General features: G+C 37.4%; 1 long non-coding RNA gene across 2 annotated transcripts; it reads right to left on the bottom strand.

Annotated features, from left to right (window-relative positions):
- Window positions 1-60: 60 nt before the first annotated feature.
- LOC131002767 (uncharacterized) lies at window positions 61-4467 on the bottom strand. Of its 2 annotated transcripts, XR_009094404.1 has the most exons (5): window positions 3993-4467; window positions 2878-2927; window positions 591-704; window positions 409-501; window positions 61-265 (listed from the first exon to the last, which is right to left on the bottom strand). It is a non-coding gene; the product is annotated as an uncharacterized LOC131002767 (long non-coding RNA). The 2 variants fall into 2 exon arrangements; XR_009094403.1 differs by lacking the exon at window positions 3993-4467 and having other exon boundaries at window positions 2878-2938.
- Window positions 4468-18091: the final 13624 nt, after the last annotated feature.

Here is an 18091-nt window from a genome sequence, read left to right as displayed (position 1 = left end):
TAATTGATTTGCAATTAAAATTAATTCTAAAACAACAAAATAATAAAAACCAACCAATCATATGCAACCACCATCCAACCATATAACTTCACAAAATATTTGTACAATCACCAGCCAAAATATAACATCCAAAATATTTGTACAATCACAGTTTACAAAAACATAAGTTCTAGCTATTAGTGCTTAATTCTAAAGATTGATTACAAAACATCACTTCTCCTGCCATATCTCTATTTCACTTCATGGAAAGCATCTGTAGGAGCATCTGTAGCATAAAACAGATAGTATATATATGAAAAACAACTGCACATGAAAGCTAAACTAAGAACATAAATAGGAGAAACACCAAACTTATAGCTTGTACTAGCCTAATTCACAGGAGCATCAATTATTAAACTTTAAACATACCTATCCAACCAATGCATTCTTAATCAGACACCTTGCCCATTCTTCACGAATCTCGTTCAGTTGGTTTTGAGAATAAGTAGTAACACCCTTAAACTACGAATACAAACAATCACCAATATATTTTATCAATAACTACTAATACTATGTTAAACAATATTAAAGTATAATGTATATAACAATACCAGTGATGACAAGTGAAAAGTTGAGGCTGCCGTATTTTGAGACCCTTTGATAATATCTCTCATAAACCTCATCACAAAGTAGCCACATTGCTTATCATCAGGTTGTGTAGGGCCCTACAATTATTACATTAATAAATAGGTAGGGCTGCGTTATATGCTCCCCCAGATAAAGTAACTAATGCCAAGCCAAACAGAGGATTGAACAAGAATTTAAATTTCCACAGATAGCAGTAGCCAGCATTATCCATCAAAAGAACTTAAGATATTTAATATTGCTAAGTACCTGTTTTTTGATAAATTGAGGAGAAATTTGTGATGTACATTTTAGCAGGAGTGCAATTCTCTAGAACCTCTTTTGCTAAATTACAAGAACAGTTGGAAGATAGCGATAATCAATTTATTAAGCAAGTTCTTGCAGAGCATCACAACAAATCCTACTCCCCTATTACCTAAATGATATCCAACCAAAAATTCCATGTAGACTTATCAGAATAAAGCCACAAAACTGATCAGTAATTTAAGCATACATACCTTTATAACTTCCCAATTTGCTTTTTTCATTTTCTTTCCATTTTTTGCAGTGACCATGCTTAGCGCACTTCAAAGGAAATTTATATAAAGTTAACATTTACATCAAATAAAAATAGCATAGATGATGCATTATCTCTTTCAGCATCTTCAAGCAGAGTTTGGAAGTGAGTTGGATTATCTTCGTATGCATCATACGCATCATGAATCATAGCTATTGGCTCCTCAACATTGTAGCTTTTATCACCCTTCCCAACCCAACTTGATTCATATGTTGATTGTGACGATGTAAGCCCTTCCACGTGCCATATCCACCGCTTATAAGTCATGTCCATACCTTTCATTATGATATGTCCCTTTACAATACTAAGTTTGTGCTTCCTAGTGTTAGCACACTTCGTACAAGGACAAGACATGAAGTTGGAATCGCAACCTCTCTCCACTGCGAACTTCAAGAAGGCATCAACTCCACCTTCATACTCTTCCGATAATCTATTCTTTGACATCCATAATTTATCCATCCTCACCTAATTAAGCTTTCGGATTTAATTAGATATATATGTATATATATATAGATACACACACACACATATATATATATATATAGATACATAGGTATGGTTAGCCAGCTGCTATATTATTTAACTTAATATCTTTCTATTAATTATAGGAAATAATACAATAATAATAATTCGTTCACAATCATTCAACAAATGAATGAATCAATTGCGCTCTGCTGTGACTGACTTCCACTTATGGAGGCTGCCAAGCAATATGGAGGGGTGCTGGTCATGGAGGCCAGAAGAAAATATCGCTTTTAGACTTGAGGTTGCAACTCATATATAACTATATTTATATTTATAGCTTAAGATTAAGATTATGATTTTTCTTATATATTAATCTAGCTTCGTTTGCTACTGCTTCTTACATTATTTTGCAGACAAAATTTGGTATTTTTGGAGCATATTAAATGAGCTTTTCGCATTTTTCGATTAAATGGACAGTGTATTTATTTATTGTCCTGCATCATCTTCTAGTTTCATCTAAATATACAAATTTTAAAGAAATTACGTCCCGTTATTAAATGCATCACCTAATCTTTATTATATATTCAAGTATATATAACTTTGCATGACAAGTCAAGAGAAATTGGCAGAAGCCACCGTCCATCTCCTCGCTTTGACAACAGCTTTCTCAGCCTCTCTCGGTTCAGTTCCAAAATTTAAGACCTATAAACTCATTAACTCTTTTCAACTTAAACTTTGATTATTGTAAAACTTATAAACTTGTGATTTAGATATTTTCTTATGATTTTGAGCTAGAGATTTCATGAACATTTCAAAAGCTAGGCCTCATTACCCTAAAATATTGACTTAGGCTTACATGCTCGTTCTGCCAGTTTCTTCGACAACAAAGTGTAGTCTATTAAAAGATAATGATTCATGATAAATTTTCAAACTAAACTAAATGGTAAGCATCAAAACACACAACACAAACACACATACCACATATAATCGGCTCCAAGCCATCGCCACAACAACAAATGGAATGGAACAAGCCATTCCCCAACCTACTCTCCATATTGACTACCTAGATACATGCTTATCTATGATATTTACATAACCATGGCTACCAGTTGAGCTATGGTGCAAAACTAAAAGCACCTAGATACATGCTTATCTATATATGATATTTACATAACCATGGCTGCCAGTTGAGCCATGGTGCAAAACTAAAAGCAAGAGAATATAAAACTAACCTTCAAGCTAATCTCTGCGCCAATTTCTCTATCACCGTTTACCTTCCAACCTAAAACAATACAAATGAAAATAATAATTAAATTCAAAAAATATAGTCATTCTTCAAGTCATGGAGTAAACTGAAAATCTCATATCCTTGTAAATGTAAGGTTCTAACAAATACTACTAGACAATTAGAAAACTAAAAAGAACTAAACAGGGGATAAGTTGGGTACACCCAAATCTCAAGGATGAGAAACAATCAATTAGAAAAAGAAGAAAAAAAAAATGAACTTGCAATTCTAGATTCTGCAATATGGAGGTGTTCGTAACCCTCATTTATAGCAAATATACTGTGAAATTCAGACTTTAAACACCACCAAATCTCAATATGAGGAGAGGTTAATATACGGCAAACATCATGCTTACTTGACATATTATAAATAAGACCAACTCCTTCAAATTACAATCATTAAGAATAGTAATACTAAAATACTCAGAGTAATCATCAATTTATCATAGGCAGCAAAATCATCAGACATACAAAACAAAACCAAAGCAAAATCAATCCCTCTCAGCTTCAGATAAAAAAGTATTCCACACCAACATAAAAGGTTTCAACTGAGATTCAAAAGCAACAGAAATAAGTAACAAATCAATCAATTTGTGATATGCATTCGACCACTATCTGAATCCCACGGAAACAAGCAACAAAAGGAGGAATTTTCAGTTTAAAAAGACAAAAGGAACACCAACATAGCAGTTCAGTAATTTACCACAACCAAAACTTAGCCTACCAAATTCACCGATTGCAAGATGAAAACCCAACACGCGAGTGTAAAATTGAGTTATGGGGGCTGCTAAATCGGTACAAATTGGCAAGTGAAAAAGAAAAAATGAAATTCAGATCCTTTACCCAACAAAAATCAATTCTTCAAAATCAAAGTACATGCAAAACCCCCATTATCAAGTACAGGCAAAACCCTCAAAATCAAAGGTAAAAAATGAGTCTTTTCAACACAAATCAGAGCCCTTTCCCTACAAAAAATCAATTCTTCACCTCAAACCCTCATGATTAATCGCAGATACAGAGAGAAAAGGTGCTCAAATTCAAGAAATTGCTCTAAAGAATTACCTGTTTTTTCTTTTTCCGACGACCACTGTTATTCCTCCGCCCAACTCTGTTCGTGGTGGCTAATATAGTTACTTCCTCTTGTGAAGCCCTTCTCTCTATATAGTTACTTCCTCTTTCGTGGTGGTTGTTATTCCTCGTCGTCGACGACAGCAGAGGGAGTCAGAGGACGTCGCTGCGGAGGGCTTGGTGGCGGAGGCGTCAGTTGTGCGATGGTGGGGTGGGACGACCGGTGGTGCGACGGTGGGGTGGGGTAGGACGGCAGGTGGAGAGACGGTGGGGTGGGATGGGACGTCAGGTGGCGCGACGGTCAGGTGGGGCGGCAGGTGGCGGTGCGAAGCTGCTGTGTTTTCTTCTTGTTAGAGGGAATTGATACTTAGGAGTGAAAATTTGAGAGGGAATACTTAGGCGTGAAAATTTGAGCGGGACTTAGCTGTTGTGTGTTTCTTCTTTTTGCTGCGTAAAGGTTATAGGGTGAATCTTTGTTAATTTACTCAATTTTTTTTTCATTTGTTTCACTTTTATTATTAATTATTAATCAATTCTTGATATTTAGGTTTTTAATAATATTTTTAGATTTTATATATCTGTTACTTAGTGAAAAAAAAAATAATGAGTTTTAATTTTTTAAAGTCTGTATTTACAAATTGATTCATATTATAGAATAATCAATTTAGTTATTATTTTTAAATATAATATAATAAAAAAATTTTAAAAATAATGTTTATACATAACAGTTTTCAAAGCGCTTATACATAATGGTTTAATAAACCGTTATAAATAATACTCATATATAACGTTTTTCGTAACGTCGGAATAACCGTTATAAAAAGATGATCATAGATAACGGTCGGCTTAACGGTTTTGTAATACCGTTATGTATGTAACTAATAGATAACGCTCAAACTTAACGGTTTAACTCAAACCGTTATCTAAGCGTTTAGACAACACTACATAGATAACGGTTTTTGGTCAAAACCGTTATCTTTTCCAAAAATGCGCTCATACATAACGGTTTTTAGAAAAAACCGTTATGTATGAGGTGTTATGTATGTGCATTTTTATAGTAGTGAAAGAAGACCTCAACAACTCATCAGACAAAGCTTCTACAAGAGTGAGGTTTTCAAAAGGAAAGCTCAACAGAAGATTGCTCATGTGCCGACTGAAGCGCCAACCAGACAACCAGCAAAGCGTAAGAGATCATCACCAAGATCTGTTCTGAAGCAGATATGGGTTCCAAAAGGAACACGAGCTAACGTTGAAGGACCCAAACATTGATTGGGTACCTAAAATTAATTCTTCCTTGCAGGTCAAAAACAGGAAACTTAAAAAGAAGGAAGAAGTTAAAGCTTCAATTAGAACATGGTATCTGGATAGCGGCTGTTCGAAGCACATGACGGGCTACAAAGAATATCTAACTCAATATGTTGAGAAAGCTGGATCAAAAGTTGCATTCGGAGACAACTCAATAGGATAAACAAAAGGCTATGGTGTGCTCGACATGGGTAACGCCAGTATCAGTAATGTTAGCTTTATTTCTGGTCTTAAACATAATTTGTTGTCTGTGAGTCAATTTTGTGACATCGGTTTTGCAATGAAGATCAAAAAGTATGAATTCACTGTTAGAAACAGCCAAAGAAAGGTGGTTCTGAGAGGAATCAGACAAGGAAGTCTCTACGTCGTCTCATGAAAGACAGCCCTCCAGAAACATGTCTCATCAGCAAAAGCAGCTCGGAGCTCAACTGGCTGTGGCACATGAGACTCAACCACCTCAACTTCAAAACGATCAACAAGCTTGCTAAACATCAACTGGTAGAAGGTTTACCTTCTATTGTGTTCCAAAAGAAGCAAGAATGTGAAGCATGTCAAAGAGGAAAGCAGACAAGGACGTCATTCAAGTCAAAGTCAGGACACTCCTCTGAAAGGACTCTCCAACTACTTCACATGGATCTGTTTGGCCCAATCTCTCCCAGAAGCTACAATGGTAGGAAGTATACTTTAGTTGTTGTGGATAATTATTCACGATATACTTGGGTTATATTTCTCTACACCAAGAGAGAGACACTGCTGGAATTGCCAAAGCTGCTGAGAAGACTAAGCGTTGAAAAGGAAGTCAACATCATCAGCATCAGATCAGATCGTGGGACTGAATTCCTCAATACTGTCATTCGTGAGTATTGTGAGGAACAAGGGATCAGTCATCAAACTTCTGCAGCAAGGACTCCTCAACAAAACGGAGTAGCAGAAAGAAGAAACATGTCTTTGAAGGAAGCAGCAAGGACGATGCTAGCCAAATCAAAACTCCCCTTGAAGTTTTGAGCCGAAGCAATCAACAACGCATACTACACACAAAATCGCTCTTTCCTCACTCAAAGACACGGGAAAACTCCATACGAGCTATGGAAGAACAGGAAGCCTTCAATCTCATATTTTCATGCTTTCGGTTCTAGGTGTTTCATCCACAACAATGATAAGAGGAGGTTAAACACATCTAATAGCAAGGCTGATCTAGGAATCTTTCTTGGATACTCTGGAACTGAACGATCCAGCAAAGCCTATCGAGTGTTTAACTCTCAAACTCTTTGTATTGAAGAAACACCACATGTTGTTTTTGATGAGTCTACTGATGATTTCAGGAAACAGGAAACTGGAAGAAGTGTTGAGAACACTGAAGTTTCCAGGACTGAAATCGATAACACCGAGCCTTCTACTGTCTTGGTGTGGGGATCAGGAAAAGATGAAGATACTGAAAAGCTTCAGTATCAGAAGATCAGTCAAAGGTCTGAAGCTCAGACTGGAGCCACTGCAGATGGTATCAGTCAAGGGGAAACTCCAGTTACCGAAGAATGAGTTGAACATGCCGAAGCCACTCCAGTTCAACCCTCCCCTGCTCCAGAAGATGCTCAAAGTCTCGGAACCATTCTGACTGAAGAACCTCCACCATCTCCAGAAGAGATCAAGAAGTATCGAAGATGGTTTGAACTCCATTCAAAGGAGAACATCTTTGGAGAACCATCAGACGGTGTCAAGACTCGAAGATCAATGCGCAACCTCGTCTTTGATATCAACCAGAACTGCATCAACGAAGATAATAATTTCAGCTGTTTCTTATCATCTACAGAGCCTAAGGATGTCGAAGAAGCTCTGAAGTCCACTCAATGGGTCATCGCAATGCAAGAAGAACTCAATGAATTCAATCGAAATTCAGTTTGGGAGCTTGTGGATAGACCAGACGATGCAAAGGTGATTGGTTTGAAATGGATTTTCAAAAACAAGAAAGACGAAGAAGGAAATGTTGTGAGAAACAAAGCAAGGCTTGTAGCAAAAGGTTACAGTCAAGAAGAAGGAATCGACTACGATGAGACGTTTGCCCCAGTTGCCAGATTGGAAGCAGTCAGACTCTTCTTAGCCTTCGCAGCTCACAAAGGATTCAAGGTACACCAAATGGATGTAAAGTGTGCATTTCTCAATGGAGTGCTCACCGATGAAGTTTACATGGAACAACCTCCAGGTTTTGAGGTTGTAGGACCAGAAAAGGTGTACAAGCTGAAGAAAGCGCTCTATGGCTTGAAACAAGCTCCAAGAGCATGGTATGATACTCTCTCTGAGTATCTTGTTGAACAAGGTTTCAAGAAATGATCTATGCACAGAACGTTGTTCACTCTCAAAGAAGGAGAAGATCTCCTACTTGTTCAGATTTATGTCGATGACATAATTTTCGGATCCAAATCCGAACGCATGTGCAAGAAGTTCGCTGATATCATGACCAACAAGTTCCAGATGTCCATGATGGGAGAAATGAATTTCTTTCTTGGATAACAAGTCAAACAGACCAGCGAAGGAATACTGATCAATCAGTCAAAGTACACCAAAGAATTGATCGCCAAGTTCGGTATTCAGCACATGAAATCAGTTAAGATCCCAATGAATACAAACTGGAAAGTTGATCCGGGATCAGAAGAAAAATCTGTATCTTCAACCAAATACAGAGAAATCATTGGATCATTGTTGTATTTGACTGCGAGCAGACAAGATATTGCATATGGAGTCGGGGTTTGTGCGAGATATCAGTCAGATCCAAAGGAAGCTCATATGGATGCAGCAAAACTAATCTTGCGATATCTCAAAGGCACACCCAACTTAGGATTGTGGTACCTAGGGGTGGAAAATCGGGTACCCGCGGGTACCCTACCCGCAAAATGCGGGTACCCGCGGGACGAAAACTGCCGAAAATGGCACCCTCACCCGACCCTCTTCCCCGATGCGGGTACCCGAATACCCGCAGCGGATACCCGCTGCGGGTATGAGGGTACCCTCACAGTCCCGCGATTTTTTTTTTAATTGTAATTTTGCAGGTTTTTGGTCCCGCTGGAGGGTATTTCGTCCCGCGAGAGGGTATTTCGTCCCGCGAGAGGGTATTTTGTCCCGCATTTCACAAAAAAAATTGAAAATATCCTTTTTATTTCATCGATTATCCATAAAAGAGATGAAAAATTAGGGCTAGGAGGAGTTTTGGGGATTTGGGGGTTAATTCCTAAAAGTAAAATCTAATAAAATTATTTAATTTTAATTTTATAATGTTATTTGCGGGTAATGCGGGTATACTCGAGGGTACCCTCTACCCGCAATTTTTGAGGTTGCGATACCCGCACCCGACCCTCCACCCGAATTTTGCGGGTATCGGGTACCCGATACCCGCGCGGGTATCGGGACGGGTGAGGGTATACCCGATACCCGCAACCCGATTTTCCACCCCTAGTGGTACCCAGCTGACGATGACTTCAAGCTCACCGGATATTCAGACTCAGATTTTGCAGGATGAAAAATTGATCGCAAATCGACTTCGGGAACTTGTCAATTCCTAGGCAACAAGCTCATCTCATGGTTTTCAAAGAAGCATACTTCAGTCGCCACCTCCACAACTGAAGCTGAATATGTTGCTGCGGGAAGTTGCTGTTCACAACTCCTATGGTTAGTCCAACAATTGAAGGACTTTGGGATCGAAGAAAAGGAAGTCTAAATCTATTGCGACAGCTCCAGTGCTATTGCAATCTCCCAGAATCCAGTTCATCACACCAGAGTCAAGCATATTGCCATTCAACATCACTTCATCCGTGATCACGTCGAAAAGAATGATATCTCTGTTGAATGGATTCCGACCGCAGTTCAGAGAGCAGACTTGCTGACCAAAGCTCTTCCAGAAGAAAGGTTCAACGATCTGTGTGGAATGATCGACCTCATCAACCTAGAAGAGTGATGCTGTATTTGTAGATCTTCTCAAACAGTCATGCTGACTGGTGGTCAAACAACTGCTGTTCTATAACCGTTGACGTGGAAAGGAATGAAGACAAGTCCTCATCTGAAGGAAACTCATCCTGATAAGTCAACCAGGATCAAGTGGTATCGACTGACTACAATGATCAGTCGAGTAGTAAGTATTTTCAACTTACTCTTGAAAATCAGTTATTTCAGTTAAGAGTCTTTTGTTTGAATTCAAAAGTTTTCTCTGACTGATCAGTTTATTACAAAATCTTTAACTGATTGTTGGAAAATAAAATATCCAAGAAGGACAAGTACTTTTCAAAAGGGAAAATTCGTATCTGATTTAACTGATCTTTTCTAAAAATCTTTCCAACCTTTTGCCTCTGTAATCAAACTTCTTGAGAATCTCATTGACATGACATAATGCAATGATACTTCTCACCTTTTGAAGCTTCTATCCTCTACAGTGACGGCAGACGTGAATTTTTACTTCAAAAACATTTTAGGCACAGTTTTCGAAAAACTTTTTCATCTTCCTCTTGGTAAAATTTGTGTATTTATACCTTGATGTCTTCACTTATTTTCTGCATCAACTAACAACTCTCCACAGCCTTCACTGTGAGAAAATTTTCCAATCTTTTCAAAGTTGCAGAAAAAAAATTTGTTCCGACAAAAGGAGAATACAATGACTGCAAAGTCATGGAGTGGAAGAATGACGCTTACATACTTGGTCTTCACCGGACCCTTCCACTAGATCTCAACGTCTCTCCGACGTCAAAGCTTGCTCTATTCTCACTTGTATCCAGCGACCCGAGTGTCTTCCATCCTCATGCCGGGCCCATATGGTTTGAAGTTCCTTTCCCAAGAAGACGGACTTCACCGGATTCTCAGGAAAGCTTCTCACATTTTTGTGAAGCTACCATACGGAGCAATAACAATGAGCAGGAGCTCGTTGTCAGTCGGTGCAACATCGACAGTGCTAGTCCTCACGACTACCACTGATTCGATTTTCCTTCCTCACATCTACTCCCTACATGTATGACAAACCGTCTTTTGCCCTACTCTTTTCACCACAGGCTTGTCATGCATTTCTTTCATTTCCCTCCTCACTTTTGTCACTCCTCTTCCCCACCATTCCTTGTCTCTCTCCCTCTCCCTCAGGTTCGTATGCATAGCCGCATTACATGGATATCTCCAAGATGCTATGCATACTTTCCTTTTCTTCACACTGCTCTTCTCTATCTCTCTGTCTCATTCACTTCTCTGTCTCCCTTCTCATCTCTCTACCTCCCCACTGGCGTCTTCCTCTTCTGCATATCTGGACTCATCTTCTTCTAAAGTCCTCCCACAAGTGCTTGAGAGTCGGAGTTGAAGTCCCATCCGATCATAGCCTCCATCATCAGCTCTCTTTTTGATGTTGCCAAAAAGGGGGAAAAGTAGGAAGTCAGACAGAAACCTTCTCGGAGGTTTTTCCTGTATCTTCTTTCTTGACTGAAGATGGTAAAGCAAAAGGATCTCCAGAAGTTGTAAGGAGGACGTTCCAGTAAAAACCTCAAGTCAAAGGAAAACAAGTGTGAATGGAACAAACTTAGGAACATGAAGACTGGAGATGAAGATCAAGAAATTCAAAGGCGCAGCCAAGCAAACTGCTGGAGTCCATGGGTTTCCCATGTGTTTTTGTTTTGTTTTTACTCCCTTGTAAGTCTTGCTCTGTACCTTGACTGATGTCTCATCAATCTTACTTTTAATGAAAAGAACTTCTTTTGACCTCAACCTGAAGACAATGACTCTTTGTCCAAGCTCTCATTAATGTTTTTCTGTTTTCTCCTCGTCCTGTGTTTGAACTGTTGTGTTCTTTCTCTTAGTACAAGTTTTTAGGTTTTATTGTTAAGGGGGAATAGTATTCACCCTGGTTTAGAACTTGTGCTCTGAGTTCAGTCTTTTGTTAGTCTAGAACTGTTGTGTGGTTTTGGCATCATCAAAAAGGGGGAAATTGTTGGAAAATTATTGAAATATCCTAATCCCTGTTTTGATGATACCAAAATCCATAGGCCTTAATTGTAACAGACTAGAACTGTTCGAACTCAAGTGTTAGAGTTCTTTTCTAGTTTAGTTTGATGTTCTGAAGACTGAAGACTGAAGGACGAAGGACTGAAAACTGAAGTTACCAACTGAAGTATCAGTTGAAGAATCAGTCCGGAACTGATTACTTAATGCGTGCCACGTGGATTCGACGGACTGATACTAAAGTCAAGTATCAGTTAAACATTCTTCCTCGGACTGAACCTCCAACGTTCAAAGGAAGCCACGTACTCCAAAAGTACAGCCGCATTAAATGCAGAGATCTCAGGATCATCCCTCTCTGCAGAGGTCATTCCTATTTGGTGGCTACTTTATCAGAGACGTCACATCTCATGCTCTTCAACATAGCCGTTCTCACCAAACAAGGAACCTCGAAGATTGAAGCCTCAGCCCAAATTTGAAAAGCTCTCCAACGGAAGAAATCTTGAAGACGTTCTCCGCCAACGGATCTATTCAAGACCTCTCCTATAAATAGCGCTCGAAGATCACTTCAATCTTCACCGATTCAACGACATAAGCTGAAACTCTGCCAAAATTGTTTCTCAGCCAAAGCTTAACCTCTCCAACGCTTGAATCGAAGAAGAGAATACCAAAGCTAAAAATCAGTCACTGCTGATTACATACATTCTCTTAGACCTTAGGCAAACCTCTGTTTACCCAAAGCCTAGGTCAAAACTAACTCCAAAGAACTTGTTCTTTGAAGTTTAGTTGGTAAGATTTCAAACCTCCATTCAAGAGATAGAATCGAGTGTTTGAGTTGAAAAGGAGTTCAGGAAGGTACTCTGACTCCGTGAGATCCTAGTGCAGGTTCGTGCTAGGAGTGAGAAATCCAGCACGAGTGAAGTGTTGGTACTGAAGATTGGATCTTCAGTTGATTCGGTTGTGTGCACCCGGCTAAGCACACGGATAGGTTTGCAGTGCACCAGTTAAGCACTTGCGGAGTAAAGTTGTTGGTCTGATCAACCGACCGTGGATGTAGGAAGTGTTTTTCCGAACCACGTAAAAATTTCTGTGTTATTTACTGGTTTCAGTTTTACATTCTTACTTGTGCTCTTTCCATTGATAAATTGAACACTGACTAAATACAAAGAGAAACCTAAGATTAATAACGTGCTCAACAAAGGTTATTACGAAACATAGTTATTTTCGCTGCGTATGTTATCAGTCTGACTGATCTATCCTCAGGAAGACTTGTAACATCTCTGTTTCAGCAAACTCGACTGAAGCCTTAACGTGCATCAGTTAAGTTCCAGTGACTTAACTGATAACTCTTTACTGAAGAGTATTTCAGTATCAGTCGCCAACCCTGTTTGGTCAAAACTCCTTTCGGTTAACAAGCGTCTAAGTTTGCGTGCAAAGTTTCGTTTTGATCTCTATCTTGAGATCCCTTTGTTTTGAAGAAAAATAGCCTATAGGTGTATCCCCCCCATACACCTATTCAAGACCCTCCGGACCTAACAGTTGCTAATGATATAACATATTATATAGACCAGATTTATAAGGAAAATATAAAAAATAAAAAGCTATTTGATTCAAATAATATGTTGAAAATTTGGCCATCGGGTCCTCACTTAAGTGATGAGACTTGGGTTCGATCCCCTTTGGGAGAGAATTTGGTGATTGGAGAGATAAGGTGGGCTTGGTGATGATTAGGTGGGCTTGGTGAATTATTGGAGTGTTTGGGGTACTAACTGTTAACATCTAACATTACTTTATCCGATAAAAAAAAATATGTTGAAATTTTAAATTATCATAACCTAGCTATTCAATTTGAATTCAATTCATAAACATTGTATATCTAATTAAACCTATTTTCATAAATTGTTGGTAGTGGAATAAGGGTCCCACTTTAAATGCGAGTGAAATGGTGTGGACCCTACTACTAAAAATGGATGTGACATAATTTTTTTGGACGGACGAAAAAGAAAATTGTAGCATAAATTTCGTGGACGGAGGGAGTTCTATGTAATATACATATTGATATTTCATTTAAAACACATTTACATGCAAAAAAGAAAATAATCTATGAAAAAGAAGAAAATCATAAGTTATCACGTCCTAACTGTTGATTGGTCATTTGTTCTTTTTCATATTCGAAATAAACATGAATTTAGTTTGAGCATTAGATAGTTGGAGTATTTATATTACGTGTGTGATGATATAAAATTGTTGATAATTTATATTTGAATAATTTAATTGTAAACTTTCAATTATATCCTTTTAATTGAATTTATTTACACACTCTTCCATTTTTATATATAAACACTATTTTTGCATACTTAATGTTTATTAATTTATCATTATTCTAAATATCATTATACCAAAATTAGCAACAAAATATAATTTAAACAAAATTTTAAATTTTAGTTTTATCACAGTAAAAGGTAATGTAACACATTATATTATTAATTTTAATAAATATTATTCAATAAATATAATTTAAGAATTTTTTATACGATTCATGCATGATCTTTTCTATTTTTCTTTGAATTTCATATTCTAACTTATTGTGATAAGATAATTGTTTAATTTTAATTATTAACTAAGCATCGTCATTATGAAAACCTAATTTCTAGTAAATATTTAATTTCTTGTTTTATGATTAACTTGTACTTATTAAATATTCTTTTAGTTCAAACGAATGATTAATTATTTAAAAATTAAATGTAACCGCCATTACTATTTTGAAAAGCATCAACGAATATCTTTTAATTTACAATGTGACACTTTTATAATTTTTTAAATAAATTTCACAAAATAATCTATTAGTATATTTTTATATTAGTTACATTGGTTCTATTAAAAATAAATTAATACTGTAACATAAATATAAATACATAATTTGAAAATTAAAATATCATAATTATAGAGAAAGAGAGAGGAAAAAAGGTTTTTTTTTTAAGAGACGTTGACAATGTATTCAGACTCTTGACTCTCGAGGAAAAGAAAAAAAAAATCATTAGAACAATAAAAACACTTAATATTTAATTTTCTAGAAAAAATACCTAAAATAGTTAAACAATCATAATTTATTTATTTTATATTCATTTCTTACATATGATATGTCAAATTAAAAGTTTTTTCACAATCACAAATTAAAATTATCCCTTTTAAGGATTTTCCCTCTCGAGTTTGCCTTAAAAGGGTTTTAATGAGGCTAGGCCCTTAGTTTGCTCCTTTGTGCTCTCAAAGGTTCTTGGTTTTGCTTTCTTTCTCTTTTCTCCTTTTATAAAATCTTAATTTAATAATGGTGAACAAAATTACACAAAAATGAGAAAAAATGTGTATATTCAAATAAAAAGTAAGGAAAAAAGCAAAAAAATAAAAAAGAAATTTAAATAGTATAAAAAAACCACTACATCTCAATTTACCCACAAGAATAGTTGACAAACATAGTTTTCGTACCTTATTTTCGTATGAATTGTTGTCATTTTCCTTCATGTTTTGCTTGTGAGTGCTTGTTTGTACCTTAATGTTATGCTTTGTTGAGATTTGATGCTTGACATAGTTTTTGGAGTGTTTTCAGGAAAAATCAAGGACTAATTGGATGATTTTGAAGATATGATATTGAAGTATGTCTCGAGAGGAATCCGTGAGCACAAATGACGACCAAATCCGAGTCCGAACGAAGGAGAACGGAGCAAAACGAGCAAACTGCGCAAAGAGCCCAGTAGCCCGCGGTCACCACCTGCGGCCGCGGGGTGGGTGATCACTATTTTTATAGCAACAAAAACTGCAACTAAACTGTGTAATTGTAGCACAGAAATAGCAAGCAGAGTATCGTATCCACAGAGACTGTAAAACGAAATTACTATATCTATTTCCTAAACAGACTCTAACAGTATGCAGGTAAAACAATAATGAAGGTGATTTACGAACTAAAATTAATCAAATAAAAACTAAAGAGCATATAAATAACGATAACTAACTCAAATGTAGGAAAACTCTGACCCTAGGGATGTACTTTTACTAATCAACTATATGCAATCAACCTATTGATTCAATTACCAATTTTAATCCAACCCTGATGAAAGATCACTATATTATTCACAAGCTTCTCTAACGAACACCTATGAACGTAGATTAATTAACCCCTTTTCGCATTCAAGACTCCAAGGAATAAATTAACTCCAAATAGCACATAAAGAATAGCTTCTTATAGCTTCACCTATCGCATTCAAGACTCAAGGCTAACACTATATCATGCATTCCTGAATCGGCTGAACAATTATCGCATTCAAGACTCAAACTGAACAGCTAGACATGTAAATCATTGATCAGATAATTCACAAGAGAATAAGCACCAGGAATCATGAATCACAAGTTGGAAGGCAAATTGATATCAATAAATCAAAAACACATAATCAATCAGCTATATACAAACCCTAGGTTCAGAATAAAAGAACTAGCCAGACATAATAAAATCAAACATAAACATAATTAAATTGAACGCAATTGTAAAAACAAATTGTATAAAAACCGAATAAAAACGATTGTAGCGGCTTGAATCTTCAATCTTGATCCAAGCCTTGAAAACTAGAAAGCTAAAATATTCTAAAGCTATAAAACTGAAATATGAATGTTCGGGTTCCTGAATAGGTCAAAAGAGGACCTATTTATAGTTTTCAGATTTCCTTCGATCACCATGGAAGTTGCCATGCAAAGTAGAATTCTAAAGGTAATAGAATCGTGTAAAATAAGGCAACTCTCCAGCTGGATGCGCGCTCTGAAAAATACTCCTACTCTTGCCGAATTCGCAGCTCTCGCCAGAGGAACGGCTGTCGTCAGAGAAACGGACCTCGCCAGGAGAATGGGTCGCCAGAGGAACGGGTCGCGCCAGAGAAATGGTGATTTCTCTGCTCTGTATCCTTCTTCTCTGCTCAGAAAAATGGTGATTTCTCTGCTCTGCATTATTTCTCTGCTCTGTCTATTGACTCCTCTGGTGATGACTTCGCTACTATGGAGATTGATTTCTCTGACTATTGAGCGCTGGGCTTTACTTCTCTGATGCTGGCGCTTCTCTGCTCTGGAGATGTCGGCTTCTCTGCTCTGGAGATGTCGATTCCTCTGCTCTGGAGATGTCGATTCCTCTGCTCTGGAGACCAGAACACCTAGAAAACGCCAAATTCATCCAAAATTCTCCAAAATTGCATTCTTCCATCTCGAAAGCCTAAATCTCCTGCAAAGCATAAAATACACCATAAAACGCACCAATTTCCAGAAGATTATCTTAAAACACGCACATACAAACCCTTAAAAATAGAGCAATTTAAGCATAAATCAGTGGGACCACGACAAACGCGCCATCGACGCCAGAGGACCTCCGCGGTCACCACCCACGGCCACGGGGTGGGACCGCGGGTTCCCTGCCATTTTCCATGTTCCCTAGCCGCGGTCACGGGCTGTGACAGCGGGAAAAAGGCGGGGCTCCCCCCAAGTGGGCCCCAGTCGCGAATTTGAGCCCTAAAACTCATTTCCCCCCCCCCCCCATTCTTCACATCTATCATCTCCCCCAACATTCAATACACTCTCCTACCTCCAAAAAAAACCCTAAGGTCCATTAATACTCACACCTACCATTTGAAGAAGGCATTGAAGAGGAGAGAAGATTGAAGAAAAGTCATTAATATGATTTGTCACCATTGCTCTATATTTCATATATGTATTTCTTTGATTTAAGTATATTGTTTGTGAACATGGTAGGCTAAAATCCCCCTTTGATTTGGGGATTAGGCTATTTGGATGTTGTAATGGATTGAATATTATGCTCAATATTTATCTTGTTTGTTTCTATTGTTGTTTTCTTTTCAAGCCCTAAGTTTATATCTTGTATGGATTGTTGGCCACTTTCTATGCATTTCTAATTTGTGATTTGAATCGGGAGAGGATATCATAATATATTAGGAGCTTGAAACATATCGACTCAGTAAACCGGGAGGTTGAGAGTTGGGTAAGAGTTTATCGATCTTTGTGTGCTTTTGGGAGTTATAGGTTAGAAGTTGATTGGGGACGGCAACTATGACCCGTAATCTACTGTTTTAGTCGTCCGGGAGGGGGCTAGAACTAGTTGGGAGATCACTCTAGATAATTAGGAACATCGAGATTAATATTGAGCTAAATCGAAGTCTATTGCTTGTCCATTGATGCCTAGTCCCTAAATCACCTTAACCACCTTATTAGTTCTCATTATTTGCTTGATTTACTTTGTCTTTGAACTTGTTAAGTAATTAGTTAGATAATCAAACCAATCACCCCATTGTTTAGTCTAAATAGCTCTAGCATAATGACTTAAGGTAATCACTAAAATTTGACTATTAACCCTTGTGGAATACGACCTTACTTCCCTATATTGCAACTACACCGTATACTTGCGGCGTAGTAAAAATAATAACGAACAAGTTTTTGGCGCCGTTGCCAGGGATTAGTTTAGTTTGATTACTTGTGATATTTTGAATCATTGTGCTTAACTAGTTTAGACATTTTACTTGATTTATTTTTGTTTTTAATTTTAAGATTGTGTCTTGACTCGTTGTTTCTTGTTGGTTGGTAGGTAGTGCATGAACACAAGGGCTAAGGGTGCTTCTCTTATACCCATTGACCTTGAAGTTGAAGCTTTTTGCCGACACAACAAAGCAAGAGCAAGAAGAGAGAAAGAATTGGAGGGAAACATGGCGAAAAATCAAGAATCGATCCTCCAACTCCAAAGACAATTGGAGGCCATGCAAGGGCGAATTAATGAGCAAGAGGCTCAAAGGAAT

Source organism: Salvia miltiorrhiza, unplaced genomic scaffold (assembly GCF_028751815.1).
Source record: "Salvia miltiorrhiza cultivar Shanhuang (shh) unplaced genomic scaffold, IMPLAD_Smil_shh fragScaff_scaffold_19_1, whole genome shotgun sequence".
NCBI lineage: Eukaryota > Viridiplantae > Streptophyta > Magnoliopsida > Lamiales > Lamiaceae > Salvia > Salvia miltiorrhiza.
The sequence above is the reverse complement of the archived record's forward strand: the minus strand, read 5'-3'. Positions and strand labels throughout refer to the sequence as shown.